The 23,450-nt window shown below is 45.4% G+C and overlaps 1 protein-coding gene across 2 annotated transcripts in view; it reads left to right on the forward strand.

Annotated features, from left to right (window-relative positions):
• Positions 1 to 23,450, forward strand: part of NEXMIF (neurite extension and migration factor) — a 1,529,077-nt gene that overhangs the window by 1,183,790 nt on the left and 321,837 nt on the right. The window lies entirely within an intron of this gene.

Consider the following 23,450-nt stretch of genomic DNA (forward strand, 5'->3'; position numbering starts at 1 on the left):
AAAGTCTGCATTCAGTCTCCTCTTTAGAGGAAAAGGCCTAGGTCTCCCTCCGGCCACAGACCCGTCTCAGCCTCATAATGCACTTAGCTCAGCTACTCTGGGTCACGAAAGTTGTTCATATAAATCGCCGTCTAATGAACGTTTCCAGTTGTCTCTCTTCCCGAGTTAAGGACAATGGATTTTCATGAGGAGCATTTCTGTAACACAGAATTGGACTAGTTATTCAAGGAGCCTACTTAATGCACAGGAAAGTGACATATGCATTCCTGGAGCCGACTGAACGGCGGGTATTTATTCCAGCCGCATAGTCAATTTAGCGGCAAGCGGAGGAGCAAAGCATCGTTTGCTAAGAGCATGGTGTGATGTGCTTCTGGGGAGGAGGGAATGCTGCCTTCTGGCACTGCGTGCGGAACGCCGCCACTTGACACCAGCAGGTCACGTGACACTGACTGTGTGAGGGAGTGTGCCAGTGGAGGAACAAAAGCATCGTTTGCTAAGAGCGTGGTGTGATGTGCTTCTGGGGAGGAGGGAATGCTGCCTTCTGGCACTGCGTGCGGAACGCCGCCACTTGACACCAGCAGGTCACGTGACACTGACTGTGTGAGGGAGTGTGCGAGTGGAGGAACAAAGCATCGTTTGCTAAGAGCATGGTGTGATGTGCTTCTGGGGAGGAGGGAATGCTGCCTTCTGGCACTGCGTGCGGAACGCCGCCACTTGACACCAGCAGGTCACGTGACACTGACTGTGTGAGGGAGTGTGCGAGTGGAGGAACAAAGCATCGTTTGCTAAGAGCATGGTGTGATGTGCTTCTGGGGAGGAGGGAATGCTGCCTTCTGGCACTGCGTGCGGAACGCCGCCACTTGACACCAGCAGGTCACGTGACACTGACTGTGTGAGGGAGTGTGCCAGTGGAGGAGTTTACTTTAAAGGGGGATCCAAGAAAAGTCGAATACAGAACTGGTGTATAACAAAGCACACTTTTGAAACAACAAAATGATGTACGGACAGTTTCTATCTCTTGGATTGTTCAGGCAGCCTTTGTTTTGTCTTGTTCATGTGGCCTAGTTGTTCTAAGTACTGGTTTTGATATTAGCTGCAAGTTAGGTAGTAAAGAAGCCAACATCCTCCGAATCTGTGACACCGGCATCTATCCACCTCCATACATCCACCCTCTGATGTCTGCAGCTTCAGAAATGTCAAGACTCCTCTTATGTTTTGTTTTATATTTGGCATGTAAAGTGTTAAAAGACTTTGCAGGAACTAGATGAGTGCATCTTGGAGGTGAATAACATCTAAATCAATGTTTTGGAAGCCACTGTGCTCATATCTTGTAAATGATCCCACTTTCTGGGTACACATCTAGGTTCGGATCTTTGCTTATTTGGTGACAGAAGTCAGAAGGTGTGCATTGTCTGCCCTTCTTCGGGCTAACAACCTTTACTATAGGCCCTTTCTCCATAAACTTAACATACCAGTGGCAGCCAGGCTGGTGGATCTGAAGTCTTGCTGGCAGCAAAGGGCCCCATCTTCACTGCAAACAGTGACAAGTCACTGTGTGTGTCACAGCCACACTTGCCCTGGACCCCAATTATGTGCGACCCTTCAGAAAGAATTGCAACCTTTCCAGTGGAGCATCCGGAATTGTAAGCACTTCCACTCGAGGGTTTATCAGAATATTCGAAGTCTGGTATCGAAAGTCACACACAGATGTGGCACATATAACATGCAGGACCTGCTTCTGCTTCTCAGTTACACTTCACTAACCTCATCACGTGGGTCTTTTAACTCTGAAGGCAAGGGCAATGTTGGCTTTTAAAATGAAAGCCATATTCTGATAGTAACTGATCAGATGTACCATTCAACGCACTTCCGTGCACTCATCTTGACCCCTCCTCTGTATTTGAGAGGAATATCCCCTTTGGCGTGCCTTCCTTCCGCTACTGATATTTAGGCATAGGAGGCCATTGGGCATTGGGCTCTGTTGTGGTTTGATATCAGCATAGGATTTCATAGTATATGATTCTTTTTTCATTGCCCGTAAGTCCCTTTGTCTTTCTTGAACATGTTCGAATGATGGTTTTCTTCTACTGTACAGTAATTGCAAATCCACTGCTGATGTTGATGTGCGAGCCCATCTGCAGTCCGCTGTTTCTGAACCTTTGACCTGGAGATCCTCCTTTCCACACATCAGGTCTTCGTAGGACCTATTTGGAAACAGTTACATTCTCTTTTGTTCCAGCGTCATATCACAAAACCTGAGTGACAGGGGACATTGTCAATAGCTTTAGACCTCGAAAGTAAACTATTTGTAGTTCCTGACAGATTTAGGCCACACTATCTGAGTTTGTCTAGAGACTGGTTAGGCAAACAGTGGCGGCTGGCAGCACTAGAGAGCGGTGAGGTGGGCAAATGGGTGGGTGAATGCTGTGTGATCTTGTTTCTCTACCTATTTCAGGTGGCATACCATCTCAGGGGTTCCCTGTGCCCTCGGTCCGGAATGCTGCTATGTCTCTCTGTGTGATCTTGTTCCTCTTGCAGGTGGCAGGCAATTAACTTTGTTACCATTTTCTTTTCTTCTCGGGGGCTTTTGGGGGCATTTTGTTTGGTGGGGCGACGCTCCTCCACTGAAACAGAGGAGCTGCCCCTTGTAAGTGGACTCTTTGCCTAGTTTTTTACAGTGTGCGCAGCTCCATCTAATGTGGAAGGTCACTTGCATTATTGTTGTTATTTGATTATATTATATCCATGTTGGCTCCACTTATTTGCGTCTGATGTGTACACTCTCACCTTTCATTCTCTTGTAACTTGCCATGTTGTAAAGTCCTGTGTCACCCATTGGATGGACCTAGTCCTTGCTATAAAAAACTGCTAATGAACATTTATAAACCGATAAGCAGGCTCAGTTCCCTGTAGGACAGACTCAGCCTTTCATATTTCTGAACTTTATTCTTTAAACACAGTTGAGGTGGTGGTAAGATAACTTAGCAGTGCAACAAAACTTTGGTTGCCAAAGTTGCACAAAAGTAATTTTTATCCAGTTTTATTAATGCTGGGCTAATTGGTGATAATTTTGATAGCAGGGAAAAACATGCACGACTAGTCCGCGGCCTGGACAGTGGCAGGGAGGGCTGTCGGTTGAGGTGTTGAACTTTAAAAAGCTTGAGAATCGGGCACCAGCCGCCCATGTTGAGCCTGCATCGCCGCACTGTTAAAGGCTCCTGGGACGAGATATTATGGCTGTGCAATCCTGGTATAGCCACATGGGGCATTACTAAAAAAAGAGATGAGTAGACCTACATGAGCAAGAGAAATAAATTGTTGAAGAACTTATGGTGAGGAAAAAAGAGATGGTGAAATTAAAAGTGAGAGAATAAGGGGAGCAACAGTGTACTAGGAAAAGCTGTAAACAGAGAACCTGTAGAGTGGGAAATGACTGAAAGTTATATTTGGAAAAATAAACCAACGGTTCCCTTTTGTCTGTATATAAAATGTTTTATTGAATGGAGGGGCTAACCTCGTTACTACAGAGCATGTTACCTGCTCCATAAGAACCAAGCAGCAGTCTTTCATTACAGATGTTACTTCACGGTATTTCAATTTAAAAAGTCTTGTGGAGTCTTCGAAATCACAGTTTGACCTTGGTCCTTAATAAGCCGATGCCCTTGAAGATGAGGCAGTAGGATCTGATTATTATCCATGGATCCATCGAGGTAAACAGCACTTTCTTTTCAGATGCGTTGGTTCTTGAGCCGGACAGTAATAAGTGTCAGAATGGCGAGTCTCTTCCGAGCCACATGAAAAGCTTCATTTAAAAAAAAAAAAATATATATATATATCTTTTTTTTGTCGTAGCCAGGTGGCGAAACGCATTTGTTAGAAGGGTAGGAGGTCTGTAATAAAACCACTTTGGAACCGGAGACCTGTGTGCTTTCCTTTTCAACGTAGAAAGAGATGTTGGAGTTTTTGGGATATATATATATATATATATATAAAACACCTCCCACCAACCCACCGCCGCCCTGCCCAGCCACCCTACACATTGAATCGCTCATCCTAAAACAGTACAACATGATTCTAGATCTGTAAAATGCGACACAACAATTTATCATAATATTTCATCGGTATAATAATTATGATCTATTTCAAGTTATAAGAATACACACTAACAAAGCCAAATTAACTAGCAGCACTTAGATTGTCGAACGGTGCTGGCCCTCTCCAGTCAGCCAGTCAGTCGGGGGGGGAGGGGGGAGGGGGGAGGGGGGAGGCATCTCTTCAACCGTTTTCCCCTGCTAAAACCCCTTTCCTTGCATATATGGGTTTTTCTAAATTATAAATCGCTAGCACCCAGGCTAGCCATTGCTGAAATGCTGAGGGCGGGGTAGGGGGGGTTTTGTAAAATTACACTTGCAGTTTAGATGACAACAAAATTGTTCTAGCTTGTAAAAACGATTTCTAGAAAAGCGACTAGTGTACATTAAATTTCTCTTACCACCTCTGTGAATGCTTATCCAAGTCATCTTTTGTTTCTGCAATCAGGAAACGATACATAACCCCGATAGCGCATTTTCGATTACTGATAAGGATGTAGACTAACTTAACTCTCTGGAAACCCTCTGAACCCCCGCTCCTTTTCCATAAGAGGAAATCTCACACCTGGAGATACTTGAAATAGTCTCTATGGGGCATATGTATCAACATCTCCATTTGCGATTCTCAAATAGCGATTTTTTGAGAATCGCTATTTGAGAATTGCAAAACGGGATTATTTAAAAAATCGCACAACTTTTGTGATTTCTTAAAATTCCTTAATTGCGATTAGAAAATTGCGAAATCGCAATTAAGGAATACCTTCCCATTCATTCCTATGGGCCAGGAGGCCCATAGCAATGAATGGGAAGTCCTTCTCAATTTGCGATTCGCTATTTGCTAATCGCAAATTGAGAATATTTTCAAAGGTGCAAGGGTGTCAGGATGACACCCTGATGCACCCCTGAAATCAGCATGTGTGCACATATGGCGCACATACATGCCCTAAGGGCATGTATGTGCACCACATGGCACTTTGAAATATGCAAAAAAGTGCATATTTCAAAGAAATCGCAATTTACCACCAACTTGAAGTTGGTGGTAATTTGCGATTTCTTAAGGAGAAATCGCACAACTTGGGTGCGTGTTACATTGTATTTAAGAAATCGCAATTTGCGATTTCTTAAATGCTTACGCAAACTTAAGAAATCGCAAATTTAGCGATTCCTTAAGATTGCGAGGCTGAAATGCCTCATACATCTCCTTTTGCGATTTTGTATTCACAAACGCTGTTTTTTTGCGATTCGCAGCGTTTGCGAATACAAAATCGTTTGATACATATGCCCCTATGTTCTTTATTGTAATAATTTTTAAGATTTGCAAACAAAGCAATCCCATTAATAGTGAAAAGAATGCCATAATCTTTTTAACCCCGAAGTATTCCATCGCGATATACCAAGATCATTAAAAATATCCTGTAAAGCCTTATTCTTCCATATGATTGTATAAAAGTTAAATATACCAGTCCCCATTACTCTACGGACTGCCGACCAGACCTTAAAAACATTCTGAGGACTCTGTTGTGATAACTAAATTTGAGTTACTGCCACAGACATCCCCAAGCTCATCGCCGATTTAACAATTCAACCGGGGTGGTAAAATGATCTTCTATATCCACTTTTGCCTTTTCTTGCAATCAGATTAAGCTATTCTGCAGCGTGGTTGCCCAGTAATAAAGTTTAAGATTAGGGAGGGCCCATCCACCTCTCTCCTTCGGAAGCGTTTAAAATTTGAAGGCTCATCTTGGTCTCACATAAGACCAAATGAATTGGGAGATTACCTCCTCCATTTTCTTTAACCACTGACCTTCAAACTCCAATGGATCCAACGGAGGAAATATAGGATCTTAGGAGAAAAAAACGTTTTTACAATGATGTTACACCTACCAACTAAGGATAGATGTAGATGATTTCATCTGTTCTAGTCTCTCTTTGTTTTACAGATCAAAGGATCGAGATTCTCCTGAACTATTCCCTCTATCTCCTATGAAATACTTACACCTAGGTGTATTGCACTCTTTAATACTCGCTTGTCCAAGAGAGAGATCTTATCATTAACCACAATTTGTATCTATTTATTATTTAATACATTTCCTGAGATACTCCCAAAGCTGAGGGCCTCCTGGTCAACTGCTTCTAAAGCCATAACAGGATCTGGAGTTACCAATGCAATGTCATCGGCGTAAGCTAAGGTCTTGGTGTCCCTCCCTTGAAACTGCATGGGGTGAATTAAAATGTTGTTCTTCAATCTTTGTATTAGAGGGTCAATATAGATCGTGAACAGAAGTGGAGAGCAAGGGCGCCCCTGTCTGGTCCCCCTCTTGATTTTAAATTACTCAGACAAATCCCCTGCTACATAAACCGTATCTTCCAATTTGTTATATAGTGCCTTAATGGCCTGGCAGTAACCTGAACCAATGCCCACAAAAATTGGCAGTAGATTTTTCTGCATCCAGCAGTCTCATAGCTATACAGTCTCCTGACTCACGAGCAGCATCAAACAAGGTGATTGTCCTGCTAGTGTGATCGGTTGTGCCTTTCCTCGGGATAAACCTATGTTGTTGTCTGGACACAGCCTTATTAATTAATGGGGCTAGGCGGGTGGCCAGCGTTTTTTAATATATCTTGGAGTGTCCATTGATTAGGGTAATTGATCGATCTGTTCTACAATCAACTTATTGTTTTTAGGGAGCACTGCAATTTCTGTACATGACCAAGATATTAAAGGGTTAGCCCCGTTATAAATTTGCCCAAATAGTTTTACTAACCATTCTTTAAGTACAGACGCAAAGGTTGAAGAAAAACTCTGATGGTATGCAGGCGTGCCTGCTGATTTCCCTTACTGAGGCTACACATAGAAAGCAAGATCTCGTCAGGAGGCCCCTCCAATAATTCTTGTTCTTCTTTGCATAATTTATCAAGAGAAGCAGAGTTCAAATATTGTGTTATATGCTCTTCTTCTCCCTCTATACTCTCGGTGTACAAATCTTGATAAAAGCCTTGAAAAGTCACCCTAATATTTATAGGGTCAGGTACCAGTGCCCTATCAGCTTGCTTCACTCATACACTTTTTTCCTCTATACCGTAAATCTATCTGCAGCTTTCTTTGCAGAGATTTCAACAATTGAAGCTTTGCGATTGCGACCCCCATTTGACCTTCAGCTATCTTATTACCCAGCTGTGTTGCAATGACAAGTTTCCTTTCTTTTGCAACTAGCACTGCATATAGCTGCTCCAGTTTCTGTCTGTCCTTCTTGGTTCTGTTTGAAGTAAATTTCAGAGTCTCTCCCCGAATGCTGGCCTTCACCGTATCCCATACAGCCTCTAGCGGAGCACTTCCAATATTTTCTTTTAAAAAGATGGGGATCCATTCATTCATATATGTGCAGTATTCTTTGTTAATTAAGAGACTGAGTTCAAAGCTCCAATGGGACTGTGTTTTTCCTAAGGCCTCCGTCCATAATTTCTAACACTAAGGAGTTATGGTCAGACATGACCCTTCGATAGCTTTTGATGTTACACACTTGCATAACAGCATGGGGGAACAGAAAAAAATCTAGGCTAGCATGGGATTGATGCGGTGCACAGAAATATGCAAACCCATATTCAGACGATTTCTTAGCCGACCATACATCCAGCAGGCCATGATCTTTACAGAGCTCCCTTAATGAATGGAATACTTTAGGCTTCTGACAGAAAAAACAGAGTGATCATCTAGGGACCAATTCACCAGAAGATTAATATTCAGATCCCGCAAAAGATAATAGGTGAGGGCCAAAGAACCAGTTTATTCGATAGCCATTTGAATAGCCCTGATTTAACCTTAGATGGAGCATAGTGTAAATATTTGTGTAGTGGACTGAAATTTGGAAATGACCCAACACCCATATTTATCTCCATGCGCTTGTTTAAAGTGATAATATGAGTTGCAAGCTAATTTTGCAACTCCACACATACGAGTTCCCTTTGATGTCCCCCCAATTAATTTAAAACCAAGTGCATGCAGTAATTGTAGTTGTGAGCCCTCGATATGTGTCTCCTGGTGACATATAATGTCGTGTTTAAGGTTTGCAGCTCTAGCACAATTCTACCTCTTTTCCTTCCATCGTTTAAACCACAAATTTTGACCAACTAGATTTACTATTAAAGGTTTCCCCCCCATAAAACAATCTGATCCGAATGAGAAACCACAGAGAAAAACCCTTCTAAAGTTTCTAAGCCTAATCTATGTCATTTAGCAGCATTTAAATATGTATTTGCCACCCCTGCATCCCTCAGCCTCCCTCCCCCCACCAATACATGAGCAAATAGGCCCAATGCCTGTGTGATGACTCCTGAAGAACAGACCCACCGCCAAACCCCCACCCAATCCCTCAACCAAGCATATAAACAAAAACTAAAGCACAACAAAGCCTATTCTAACTGACCAGCCGCACTCAGATCTTTTCCCCTCCCGAAACATTTCTCTTATAAACATCTCTATCTATAACTAAGCAATTCTATCACTATCTAGACCAGGTACTCCCCCTTTTTTTATTTCTTTTTAATTTGCTACTGGGCATGGCGGATCATCCACCCAGCTCTTTTAAGTATTCCTAGGGCATTATTTCAGAGTTAAAACTTAAGGCAGGCCCATTTACTACAACTTTCAGCCATGCTGGATTTTGAAGGAATACTTTGGCATACATTTTTTTAAAAGTACTAATGAGCTGTCACATCCTCCAACGCGGTTCAACAGTGGCATGTGCAAAGCTCGGCCTAGTTAAAAATGAAATCCCTTCAAATTCCCTTTTAGCATTGTGGTGAGCCAGATCATAAATTAACTGCCGCGCACAAAAAATTCCCAAAGTAAACTAAAATGGCTGGATGTTTCTCAGACATCTGCTGCGTGTTTCTTTACCATTAGGGGAAATCGATGGGCGCCTTGGACTTCAGTATCCCAATTCCAGTTAGATTTTCTGGGAATGCCTCTTTCAGGAGAGTAACCATAAATGATCTCATGTCACCCCCTCGACCCCATCTGTTATACCTAGAAATCTTAGGTTGTTTCCACGTTGTCTGTTTTCCTGGTCTTCTAGTTTCCAAAGCATATCCGTAATTAATGCATCCTGAGAAGTTTTCTGATTTTTTCACTGATTGAACTCAGCTTCAAGACCCTCGTCCTCTCTTCTACTTGCGTGATTCTCTCCACAATATTAGAGCAAGTTTTCTTTAATTTTCTGATGGATCCGCGTATGTTTTTGGACTCTAACCTTGCCCAGCGACCTTCACTCCGGGTTTCTTGCTGTAATTGTTTAACAGACTGGAGGATTACTGCAAGTGTAGATTTGACCACCTATGGTTCGGATGCGCTCTCCACGGCAACACTGTACACCTTAGATCTCGTCTCGATTTTCCCCTCAGTATCTACTAGCTGCGTGGCCTAGTAGTCCCATTTCAGATTCTCCATAGAGGTTCCTTCTACACGCCCACCCAGCCCTCTCGGAAACTCTTCTCTTCTCTCCTTTCTTTTTCTTCTTAGACAGCTTCTTTTGGGTTAAAATTGCGGGATTGTCCGGAGTACTATTGGTGGAAGAGTCAGATGCTACATAGTCTGTAGAGGATGATAAAGAATTGCAAGGATTGTACGAATCAGAGTCATCTGTCAATGAAAAACATGTGTCCCCCCAGTCAGGAATCTTAGCCGCCTCAGGTGCTTTTGCGACATTCTGAATTTGCTTCTGGAAATTGACTGCTGGGGATCTGAAGATTTCTTTAGATGGATTAATCGGTTCTCCTTCAGTATCCAGGCTGCCCTTGTCTTTTGACAAGATTAGAGTTTCTTGTTCATCAATTATATTATTCTCTTGCCTTTTCTGCATTGTCTGATGAAGTTCAGGGGATTGGGTTAACTCCTTCATTGTCTCCCCCCCTCTTTGGATGAGTACCCATCCAGAGAAAATCTGACTCACTCAGGGAGGTTGCTCCCCCAATATATCAACTCCTGCCACAGGAACAGCGCTGTCCTTATTTGTTAGCCCAGAGTCAACATTAGGATCAATAGGGGGGAACATATTCAAAATCAGTGGCTGTGAAGTCCCAGTATCTCCATGTGTACAGCCTCTCAATGTTTTTGTTGTGGACTTTTTTTAAATCTGACCACCTGGCTCACTCTTCTCTTTACTTATATACATCTCCTATTTTCTTACCCCCTCCTCCCCTGAAATCTGCTGGCCCCTTGCCAAGATCATGATGTGCTGAAGATAGGGTGGGGGTAGTGGCACGTTGGGAGTAGTGGCACGTTTGTGTATGCTGGTCATTTGACTCCATGGCCCGGCATACTTTCTGGGCAGGCCGCCAACAAGGGAAGGAGGGCCCTAGCCTGTCGGATGAAGCCCTGCACAGCCTTGGCAGCCATGAGGAGTGCAAACCTTATGGCTCCACTGCGGCCAACGAATCTTTGATCGGCTCAGAAGCGTCCTGCGCTTCCACTCCAGCTGACTCAGCATCTGCGACTCACTCCACCACGCAAACTCCACTGCGGAAGGCTGGTCGAAGGACCGAGAGGTAAGCCGGGGAGGTAGCAGCGGTGGCGTCTCACTCAGGCACCATCTTGTACACATGAAAAGCTTCAGTGTGGTGACTCTGCACACTACAGTGGAGTCACACCATCAAGCTTTGTGATATGTCATTCTTCTGGAGGGGGGTGCAAAAACAACATTGTTTGCCATAAGTTGGCAGGGTATGCTCAGACGTGAGTCCCTTGCTCACTTTGCCACTGGATTCAAGCAAGCCTGGCTGAAGACGGCTGAAATGCCAGAAACCGGTCCTAGGAAGCTTGTTTCCGGTCCAGGGAAGGCATGGCTTGGCAGTTCGGGCTGGACTGTTCCCATGAGGCACAGGGTCAGACTGATTTGCATATGGCCATGTCTGAACTGGGGTGGCAGAGTGGGCTAAAGAACGGTGATGGATCAAACCCAGATCTGTTGACTGGGTGTGAGTGTTTGATTGATTCTGATGCTCCGTCCATCACCACCCCCTTTTGTACCGCATTCTTCTGGAGGGGCCCAGTCCTGCCTACAAAGTTTGGCCCTTTCAAATTAACGTGTCCCCCAACCCGGAAGCAGACTGAGAGTGCTCTAATAAAGAAGAGGCTCAGATTTTGGCTCCACATTGAGGTTCAGCAGGGACATTTCCATTCTTAGGAAGGGAGTGTGATGGTTGTTCCCAGCAGTGACAGCCTGGTAGAACTGTTAAAGCACCGTTCACTACGGATATTTATTCTTTTGTCACGTTGCTTGTCCTTTCTAGGAGTATGCCAGATTGTATAAGTTCTTCCTCTACAACTTAGTAAACGTTGTTTTTAAACATCCCAATGTTAGTGAGATGTCTAAAATGTGAAAATGTCTGTTTTTAAAACAACGAAATATTGAGGCAAAATCATCTAAAAAGGAATTTTGGCCCCCCACCCCTCCCCCTGAAAGCTTCCAGACCCTTGGTTTGTTGAGTGATAAAGCTGCTCAACACCGTGATCACTGGACACCCCCCTCCTCAGATCCTTAAAATCTGATCCAGTTTTAGAGCCACAAAACCGAAAAAAAAATAACCTCCCCGCAATGAGTAACATATCCAAAATTACATAAAACAGTGAGAAATTGATAGCAATTGATACCTGCCCACTCAGTCCCAAATACATCTATGTTCTACGTTTCTACTTTGGATGCCAACATTCTGTGACAAACCTAGAATTCTGGTGCACTCCTTTTTTGTTCCTAGTGTTCTGCGTTTTCTGACCACGTTAGACTAGCATCTATCATCCCAACCAGTTAGCATACTCTGAATATTTAATCGCTGAGATCCGGCGAGAAGTTAAAGGTAATAATCACATGAACTTCTGAAAATCAATGAATGAAGAGAGAGGGTAGAAACACTCTTATCATACAATAGAAATGCTAATCACACAAATTATCAAGAACATTTTTAAAAATAGAAAGAATTAGGTTCCCTGCAAAGTCTACTAAATGTATATATATATATTTTTAAAGAAAAATGTGCATTCCTCAATTTCAGATCGTGATCCAAAACCTTTTTAATCAAAAGGAGAGAATAAGACTGGAGCAGCCCATTCCTGGTACATGATTTGTCCCTCTGTGGCGAGTAGAATGAGGGGCGAATAAGAATTGCATAGCCGATGCCTGATGATACATAGTTGGTTCCTCTGGTGGCGAGTAGAATTAGGAGAGAATAAGACTGGCACAGCCCATGCCTGGTACATGATTTGTCCCTCTGTGGCGAGTAGGATAAGGGGTGCCTAAGATCGGAGCAGGCCATGCCTGATACATAGTTGGTCTCTCTTTGGTGAGAGGATGAGGAGAGACTAAGACCGGAGCAGGCCATGCCTGATGCATAGTTGGTCTCTCTGTGGCGAGAGGATGAGGAGAGACTAAGACCAGAGCAGCCCATGCCTGGTACATAGTTGGTCCCTCTGGTGGCAAGTAGGATAAGGAGCGATTAAGATCGGAGAAGCCCATGCTGGTACATAGTTGGTCCCACTGTGGTGAGTACAATAAGGAGAGAATTAGACTGGACGAAGACCGGAGCAGGCCCTGCCTGATACATAGTTTGTCCCTCTGGTGGCGAGTATAATGAGGAGAGGATAAGACCAGGCATACTGCACAGAGCAAAATGGAACAAAATGAGAAGGTTATGATTTCTAGGCAGATGTAGTCTTTTATTCATAATAGATAAAATGGTGCTGTAACCTAGGTATGATAATGAAGAATCTCTGAAAGTTTGGATGAGCGAGACTAACAGTCATTTGCCAGAACGCCTTGATAGAAGCACAGTATCAAACTGGCAGACCGTTGAGTAACAACGGAAGAATTATGCCACTGGAGGAGACGCTTGTTGGTTATGGATGGGTAATAGTTTCGAATGGGGGTGATAGCTGGAAACGGCTTGGTCTTTCAGGTTCTTCACTAGGTGTGGGAATGGTAAGCGGTGAAGAGCAAACATATTGTGGTTTTAGTCGTATTTTTTTTTCGGGTGAGAGTATTACAAAGAGATACTTTGTCTTTTTGCTAGTTTTAAGGGGTGAGAGAGTGGATTAAGGGGATAATAGGTTATGGTGTTGGTTGTGTGACTACTTAAGGGCTTGTCAAATATGTGTAAAATGTTTCAGAGTTGCAGCCTTATTATGCTGCTCTGTGCATACATTTTTCCATTTTAGGTGACTTTAAATGCATACAAAAAACCTGTTCGACGAAGGGTACATTCAGACTGTATTGACTTTTGGGATCCAGATTTGCAGCAGTGCTCTTTGTAAACCTCTTCTTTAGGCCTGCAATTTAAATCAATAGCACAGTGTTCAGAAACCTGGGCGTAGTGAACTACAGTTGCCTGTTTGGGAAATCTTCTGACATGTATTCCTCAAGTGATCGGATGCCTCAGAATCTCACCCAGGGCTTACCATCAAGCGAGATAACTTTGAGTGAATTATTTGAAGTATAGGGAACGGATGTATGATAGTACATCGCACACCGTTTCAACGCGTGCTTTTACTACGCGGTTCCCACATCGCAAAGACTGTAACATCGCAAGTTTTCCCAACTCACGGCGTTTCAACGCCAATGCTGTTTACCCAATTGCGAAATCCATTAGATCGCACACTGAAATATCGCTCGCCGTTACAACGCATATTTTTTTCTCTATGGTGCTCGTAAACTCCCTGGAATGTGGCTACAGCGAAATCAGGGCTTTGTGTGTGGCGGGGTCTTATTCTAATAGCAGTACATGAGTATGGTTAAACGTACAATGGGATTGGCCGAGAAATGAAGAAACTGTCAAATATTAATTGCAGTAGATGTTGATATCTATGGATATATCTTTATATATCAGTATTTTATATTTCAATATATAGCAAGTGGATTGAGATCCGTACGCGCGTGTCTAGCATGAAATAATATGCGCGTCTCCAGCAATGTACCGCTCCCCCGTCCCTTTTTTTGGTGAATTAACACACGCAACAACTAATCTATCATCTTTTGATATATATTTATATATCAGTATTTGATATATCAATATATAGCAAGTGGATTGTGATCCTTATGCGCATGGCTAGCATGAAATAATATGTACCTCTCCCGTCGCTTTTGTCTGCTTACAGCCCAGCCTGACAGGCATGACGTGACAGAATATATATGTCAGCTTTATAGCCCAATGGGAGGTGGTGGTGGCTGTAGGCAAAGTTCGAACTGTGAGTGACAAAAATGAGCTAAGGAAGCGCTCTGCTTCCAGTTCAGGAGTGGGTGCGGGGGGTGGGGTGGGGGTTCTCGTAATGGCCCATGTCGAGTTTCTGTGACAGAATATATCTGCTAACTAATGTCAGTTTATAGGCCAATGTCAGCTTATAGCCCAACAAAGCAAAAATGAGCTAAGGAAGCGCTCTGCTTCCAGTTCAGGAGTGGTGCCCACATGTAAATAAAAACGTAAAGAACCCAAACCTTGTCCTAGCATTTACTGTTGAGCCGTATATAAAGCAAATATTAAGTATCATACGTGTGCCATGAAAATTTGTGAATCATACGTGGCATATCCCACCCCCCTTATTGATCACTCTGCATTGTGACCTCATCCTTAACACGTACGTGTATTTTTTTTCTTTGCCTGTATACGAGGCTTCAGGCAAATAAGGTATTTTTGTGTGGCCAGCCGTCGCCCACGCATATGTGACAATTGCTATGTGTGCTGTGCAGACAGGCCAAACATTGGATCTGCATGATATCAGAGCAGCTGTCCCCTCCATCCATGCCACCATCCAGCCATACGTGTGTAGGGCCTCTTAGGCCTCTTATAATGCTAAAAGGTTGGGGTTGGGGGTGAGTGCGGGTGGGAGTGCCTCTTATGCGTTTGGCAATGTTGTCCACCTTTCATCATTCCACCATCCAGTTGAACGCTAACGTCACTAATTATTTTCAACATGACACAACGACATTGGGGTTGGGGGTGAGTGCGGGTGGGAGTGCCTCTTATGCGTTTGGCAATGTTGTTCACCTTTCATCATTCCACCATCCAGTTGAACGATAACGTCACTAATTATTTTCAACATGACACAACGACACCTTTGGCAACAGCAAGCACCCTATAAAACACACGTTACTCACATCCACAAATGCGTGCGTGTGTAAATGAAGCAGGGAAATATTTAACTATTCTAAGCAACGTATAAACTGGCTTTTCTTTACATAAACGTCAGCGCAGCAATCTCTATTAGCATTTTTCAACGAAAGAGGGCGTTTCTAGTTTGCTAAGGGTGCTAAAGGGCCAGACAGCATCGATAGATGCACAACACTGGCCCTATGCAAATGTGGGCTTTTCAGAGCTATATATTATAAATCACATCGCAGCCCGTCCTCGAGGCAATGCCCCTCTTAAGAAATACAGATGTATGCCACCTCATGTGGTGTAGTCTGGGATGCAGAATAAATAGCAGACTTGCTGCTGATTCCGCATTTCTCAAGTTGAGTCGTACTACAGGTGCTGCAGCCCTGCAACTGACACCGCATAGTGCGTTCTGCAGCCCTGCAGCCGACCCTACAGGTTTTTTCCCTTCAAATATGCGGTGTAGGCTTGGCTGGCAGTGCGGTGATGGTGCATTTGAAGGTGGACAAAGGTGGAGCTGCGCCTGACAGTGTGAGCAGCTTGCACGGCAGCGCATGAAGGTGGTGGGGGGACGTTTCCGCTTCAGGGAGAGCGAGAGCGAGCTGGTAGGAGACCAAATAACCGGTGTGAAGGGAATACAAACCAGTAAGAGAGAGTTTTGAGGCCTGAGCCCCTGGCAGCTCTGGGTGGTTGATCTGCTAACACTGAATGGCTCAAGCTCAGTGTTAACTCACCGTTACATCTAAAACCCTCCGTTGTTACGGCTCCCGCGATGTGAAATCCGCGTTGCAAACGTCCCCGAAGTAAATGTCCACGCGATGTTAAACCGTGCTATGTAAAGACTCCCGCGATGTAAAAGCCGCGTTGCGATGGCAGCGCGTGAAGAAGGAGTCGTTGTAATGGGTGTTTCCCATAGGGAACCACAGCTATATCAGCCTCTCAAACTAGATGTCTGGGTTTTGAGCTAGATCTCTACGACAGCTAAACCTTCGATTTAAGGCTAATATTCATAAACGGCAAACTTAAGACTTCACCTACTAAAATGTGGCTCCCAGCAGTTATTAAATTGTGCAGTGTTTCTAGAAGGCCCAACATCCTAAGATTAAGATACTGAATTTAAAAATCTAATAAGCAGCTATGGAATCTTTGTGATTCGACGCAACATAAATATAGTACTTGCTCCCTTATTTACCAATTGCAGAGCCATCCCTCCTGTCCTTCAGGAAGGAAGCCAAAACACTACTGTTCTGCCACTACATCAGAAAAGGCTATTTGTACTCCCATGTGCCTGCAATGGGCTCAGCCGTGCCTTGCCACAGTTTTTCCCATCTTGTCTTCTACTTCGTCCTGTTAATTTATCATCGTTTTTCAATCCTCTCCATGCATCTCACCTTTATAGAAATAGTTAAAAGATAAAATGAAAGCAAAGAACCGAATCGTTCAATCGTGCCTCCTGTTTCATCGTGTTTCTGTTGATAGCTTCGGGAACCTGTCTTTGCTAAAATAGATCAATAAATCTATTGTGCAGAATTTTAAACGAATTCAGTAGCTATAGGGCTACCGCAAACGTTTGTTCACTCTGTAATGCTGCTTTTCTTCTCACAATTGAACCCACTGAGTTAATTTCAGGTTTCATTGGTGAACGTGCCTCTCTGCCTCTCTCTCGTGCATGCTTCCCTGCCTGTAAAAATAGTGCTGCCTCTTCAGTCCGTTCTAGAATGGCATGCCACCCTCCCCCACCCTGCTGCAGGATATTTTCACAGTTCCTGGTAGATTAGCGTCCTCTCCGTTGGGCTGCAGAACACATAGAAACTAAAGACGGTCTCCATGCTGTGAAGCGTTTTGGGCTTAGGGTTGGTGTCATCACGAGCCACAGAGACTCTGCGCATGGTTGACGGCTAGAAACGTCAAGATGCTTTTACGAGCACATGGAAGCGCCGGCATAATGCGCAGCATTTGGATCTGGTATAGTTGCACTCTGCTACACCATCCTTCCAGGTGTGTGACTTTTTGCTTATACCGTCTTCTTTTTTAAGCCCAAATGCAAAACTTTTTCTTCGATGTTCTCCAATGTAGCTACTTTTCCTGATGACCAGCTTCCTAAATAAAACTTGGAGAGGTATTCTGTGTGACTTTGAGTTTTTATTAACTGTACATCCTTATATGCAGATCTTAATTGATCTGACAAAGTACAGGAAAACAGTAACGACCGGATTTGAGATGGCACTAAATAAGACATTAGTCTGTGATTATCTGAATACATGTCCAGTTTCTCCTTATTTTATTGTGTATGTGCTTGAAGTAACCCTGGGCGTAGTTCGCGAAGTAGCACTTCGCGAAGCTACGCAAAGGGCATTTCGCACTACGCGAGCTACGCGTAGCACTTCGCGAACTGTGTAGTACCTTGTTCGCACTGTGCCAGATGTAGTTTTCAATGATTGCACAGTGCGGACAAGCAACCGGCACTGTGCAATCATTGAAAATGGCATCTTGCACAGTGCGAGCTGTAATTTTCTGCTGCTCGAGTAGATTTTTACTCGAGCGGCAGCTTTCTCAACGCGAACTGGTAGTTTCTCATCGCGAGCGGTCGCGAGCATACGCGACCACTCGCAATGAGAAACCTGACCTCCTCGCGTTGGGAATCTCGCCGGGAGGTTTATTTTCCATGCTCGCGATCACCAATTTGATGTTGCTGATCGCGAACAAGGAAAAAGTCTCGCCGGGATGTCATTTTGCTTGCTCGCGGTCGCCAACTTGACGTTGAGGACCGCGAGCAAGCAAAAAATGACCGCAGCACTACGCAACACTACGCTACGCGTGTTCGCACTGTGCTACGTGCAGTTCGCGTAGTGCGAAGTAGCGCGAACTTCGCAAACTACGCGAGCGTAGCGTAGTGCTTTGCCCAGGCTTAGCTTGAAGTCACTATGTGTGGAGGATAACAGGCAGCCCGCTCTCTCAGTATGTGCTATATCTAGAGTCTGTGCCTGTAGCCGTATTTAGGGGCCCTGGAGCTTACTGAAAACAATAGTCTGCATTCAGTTCTGCAGCCACTTTCCCTAACATCACATACTATTACTTGAATGTAGACACCTCAATATCAGAGGACTTCATTGACCAATGAGGAGCTCGTGGGCATGCAGTTACATTTAACCCATCCAGGGAAAAGGCTGCTGTTCGTATTCAAAGTCAAAGTTGTAGTTTCTCCACAGGGTCAGTTTAGGATTGCAATTAGGCCCGGGCCATCCCAAAAGGCGGCCCACATTTGTATATCGTACACTTTCATGAAGCATCATTTAGTTAGTCTCATGGGACTCATTTTTAGAGAAATGTTTAGTAACTTAAGCATTTTAAATCCTACAGAACCAGTAAGATTGGTGAAAAGTAAAAGCACTGCGTTTTGGCCAGGCAGGCGAGGTGAAATAAAATATCCCTAGGGCCACAATACCTAATCTGGCTAGGGTTGACACCTGGCTGTTATTTTACAAACATGACCGGTACTTTAATATCTTGACCAGTACGAAAATGAAGAAGATCTCCCAAAGTCAGTATTAATTTCCTCTGATCAGTATTTTAAACAGTTAACGTGATGCGAAAGCACTTTAAACTGTTATGTGAATTTATAGAGCGAGGCTAATCACCTGTGAGGATATGCAGGCGTTGATTAGGGCAGGTGTTCTAAAGCAGCCCTATTCATCCGTGACTAATAGTTAAACTAAACAAAGACAGAAAAGCCATGGTAAAAGATGAATTTTGACGTTTTTACATAAAGAGTGCACTTTAATTATAATGCTCTGGCCTTAGCAGACTCTTAAAACATTAATAAATTGCCTTTTTATTGCTTTTTTGTAGTTTTATATAGGGTGAACTCAGCGCAAGCGCATTGCAGCGATTTACCTGAGCACCAGTTACGCTACACAAGATCAAATTCATTTTTGGGTCTCGTCTGCGTTGCAGCGTATGCGCTGCTCACTGGCGAAAAATTTTGTGAGAGAGGGATTTCAGAAAAGAGCATTAAGCCCCGACCCTCATATCCATTGGCTTGCGTCACCGTTTATGCTAAACGGTGGCCTGCCATTGGAAATGAGCTGTTGGCGTTGCCTCCCTTTCGCCTGCTTCACGGCTATCGTGAAGCAGTTTCTTATCGCAAGGAGGCGTGTTATATAAACAAGCCGTGCGATCCAGTCTTGATGGGCCGTCCCAAAAGGAGATAGGGCGCCGCATGTTTATTTTTGCATCACGCTTTCACTCTAAAGTGAAAGTGCGATGCAAAAATAAACAGCGGAAATGGCGAGCGCTTGGTTTTCTTGTTTTAAACTTCTCTCAAACGTTGCCCTAGCAGCAGTCTGGGTTTACCCCAGGAGGTGATAAAGTGACTACAACCAGGGCCGGACTGGGAACAGAAACCGGCCCTGGCAAACTGCTCAGGGGTGAGGGGCAGTGCAGACGGGCAGTTTGCGAGGGCCGGTTTCGGCTGATTTTGTTACAGGGGGCCGATATTGCTGAACCCCGGTAACAAAAACCGCCCACCCGGGGCCCAAAACTGTCCCCTACCCTAGCGGCCTACCGGGGAAACGCCTAGTGCCCGCTATGGCCAGTCCGGCCTTGCTCCTCTGCCAGTATATTCCTTCCCTCCTCTTTTGCTCAGTCTCCCCATCTGGAAGGTTGTTCCCTCCATCTCTGGGTTTCTTTACGTGCGTGCGTGGGGGGGGGTAAGGAATGATGGAGCCTTGAGGGAGAGAGGAGCGGGAGGCGGCTCAGGGGAAGATGTGTCACATGTGATGTGAAGGGTGTGTAGAGAGGGCACGGCGGTGAAGGGATCATAAACAAGGGCGAGATGAGGGGAGATGTGAGGGAGCTAGTGTGAGATATGTGACATGTGAGGGGGCAGGAGTGTGTGAGGGTGCTAGTGGGAGATGTGACATGTGAGGGGGCAGGGGCGTGTGAGGGAGCTGGTCTGAGGTATGTGACGTGTGAGGAGGCCAGGGGTGTGTGACGGAGCTAGTGGGAGATGTGACATGTGAGGGGGCAGGGTGTGTGAGGGAGCTAGTGTGAGATGTGACATGTGAGGGGCAGGGGTGTGTGAGGGTGCTAGTGTGAGATGTCATGTGAAAGTGGGGGCAGGGGGGAGAGTCTGAGGGAGGTAGGATGAGATATGTGAGAGGCTAGAGTGAGATGTGACGTATGAAGGGCATGTTCGAGAGCACAGGGGAGGTAGGGAGCTAAAGTGAGATGTGACGAGCTTTGCGAGGTGATGGGGTTCGGGCGCAGATGCTTGAAGCAGGGAGTAGGGTGTGGTGTGTGACATGAGGCGACAGGTTTGGGGAGAGGGGCCTGGGGCGAGCGAGGTGAGGAACTAAGGTGAGATATGACTAGCGTGTGGGGCGTGTAGGAGAAATGTGTGCGAGCACGAGGCACGTAACTAGGGGAGTCAGCCATCAAGGTTGTGGGGTTAGTTAGAAAGGCGCTAGGATGGAGGCAAGGTGAGTGAGAGGGAAAGACGCACATGTGGTGTGAGAGTGGGATGTGTGAAGGAGAGGCGCGTAGTGTAAAGGGGAGAGGTGCCGTGCATATAGTGTGAGCTCCGCGACGCAACTCCTGTAAAAAGGGAATAATGTAAATAAAAAAATGTAATGTAAATACATGTGCTGTGAGGAACGGGGCGTGTGGTGTGAGGAGGGGACATGCTGTAAGGAGGAGGGACACACAGAACAGTGTATGTGAGGGGAAAGGGTGGTCGAGGGGCCCCGCTACCTCTCTTGCACTTGGCCCCCCGCCACCGTGTAAGCCAGCCCTGGGCACCCAGCCTTGGGTCACCGGTCCGAACAACCAGGGCCAGAGCTATGGTTTATTTTATGTCTCTGGGACTTTGTACACCTATGGTGGCCACCTGTCCCTATCACTTTCTAGGGCACTTCATGTGTGTGCAGACACTTGGCGCGTGGCTCAGCAGATGTTTGTCGATGAGCAGAGGGGCTAGTTTTTGGAGATTCATTCTACCCCTCTTCTGCAAACCAGGCCCTTTAAGAGCTGCATCTCCTCGCGAGACCGAGTTTATCCTGGGTGAGTGACTACTGTTCATATTTACGTGAGTTGTAGTCAGGCCCGGACTGGTCGTAGCGGGCACCGGGCAATCCCCCGGTGCGCCGCACGGGTGAGGGCCGGTTTTGGCCCCTTGGGGCCCTATTTGTTACAGGGCCGTTTTTGCAGAATAGCCGGGGTCCGGCCGAGCACTTTGCCAGGGCCGGTTTTGGTTCTCAGTCCGGCCCTGCCTAAGAGAGCGCGGAAGTTTACGTCTTTCATTGTGAAATAATAAAATATGACAGGCTGCCTCAAATGCGAAGTTAAGGAGGACCGAATCTGGCCTGCTACACATACTAGACAGCCACACAGGCTGGGTTGGGAGAACCACTCCATCGAGAGAACATCTTGGTAGCGATAACCCACACCTTACAAAAACTCACCCACACTGAACGTGGCATGGGAATGAATCCCTTCACGGAGAGCCTCCCCATGGAGGGCCGCGACCGCATAATCTGCTCTGAGCTAACACCAAGAGGCCAGGTAATTGCTGAGCTCTTTGCTATACAATTAGCATAGCATAATAAAATTAATTAGATGGCTGAGGCATTAGTGATCATAAAAAGTTCAGCTAATGGATGCATGGCCTGCCATCCTGCAAGTTGGCTGTCTCTGAGTAAAACTGTGTTCCGTTTGAGACTACAATCTCTGTTCTTGGGCTTACCGCTGCATACCCTGGGAGAAAACGTGTTTGTTTCTGCCCACACTAACTCCTGAATTAAAAACAAGTATTGGCATAGCCAATAGGTCTCGCCTTTTTGACCTTATAAGTGTTTAACCAGATCTATTGGCCCTGACCCCCAGTTATTTTCCTTCGGCTATGTGCACGCTGAAGGAGTCCAAAGCGCTACTAACTTTCTATTATCCAGACGTCCGCCTTGCGACCGCGTCCTTGATCGTTGACATTAAGTCCGGACTATTGCATTGTGGGAGCTGTAGTCTAGTGGCACTTTCATTAGTCCGATTCTGCGGAAGGCAATAATCTGTAGTGGAAAATCCCCGGGCTAGATACGAGGCTCCCAGATACTGTCTACCACAGCTGATCGCCTCAATACCGTTTGGTGTAGGCTCTTGACAAACATATTCAACTCTACATGGAGTGGCTGTGGTAGATTATTTTGTATTGATTGGGAGTTTGCAGAGAGGTATCTCCTGTGCCTTTGTATGACAGCCCACTGATCCCAGGTTAGTAGAGGGCACGCCAAGGTCTTCAGTCCTTGCCAGGCATTTGGAAATGTGTAGTTTATTCGTGTTTGCAGGATAAGAACGCGCGCGCACAATGGGCACGTGACGACTTTGTGGTGGTTTGTGACGCACAAGCCTGAGTGCCTAAAAACGCTTTTAGCTGCATGTGGCGCTTTACACAGACAATGAGATACACACTAAATAGTGTTTGCATGGGAGAGTGCGATCAGCGGCACATGGTGACTGCTATATTGCACGCGAAGGACGGGTTCCTTGCACTGTTGCACACCTCGAAAATATTAGCGGGGTGTTCTGTCCTAGCATGTCTTCGTTGCCCTCGAGTGGAGCAGGGTGGCATCTGTGCTGACTCCCCTTTCCTCACCAGAATTGTGAGAGGTTCTGTGCGCCTAAAACACAACAAAAACACACAAAACAACAAGCGCGCAAGTAGAGTTTAGCACTTTAAGAAAAGTATGTTGGAAAAAAATGAAGTACATTTTTAATGTGAAGTAAAGGAGCAATGAGCTTAAGGAACATAATAATGAAAGAGAAAGCACGCTTGGCGCTGCGCTGAAGAGAACAACCCCACACAAAACTACAAGCGCGACCGCTAAAGTGAAAGCGACCGCGCTGTGTTTAAGTAGTAACCTGATCCACGACACGACGAGGAATGCAGCTGCCACCCTTCGCGCCGCTGCTTGCTCCCGAGAGCAAAACGCCTTGGGAGTGAACATTTGGAGTAGAGGTGGGACATGCACCCGCCTTTGGTCATTTGCGTGCTTTCATTATTGAAAGCCACACGCAAAGGCCAATCCAATGTGTGGGAGTAGTCAGACCCACACACAGAAGTTTCGGGGAAGGTTGGAGTGCTCACAAGAAGCCTCCCAATAGGGCAGCGCATGCACGCTGCACTAGGTTCCACCTAACAAGACATCTGTCTCCAAACAGCCTGCATGAAGC

The sequence above is a fragment of the Triturus cristatus genome, chromosome 5_2 (assembly GCF_964204655.1).
Source record: "Triturus cristatus chromosome 5_2, aTriCri1.1, whole genome shotgun sequence".
Classification (NCBI taxonomy): domain Eukaryota; kingdom Metazoa; phylum Chordata; class Amphibia; order Caudata; family Salamandridae; genus Triturus; species Triturus cristatus.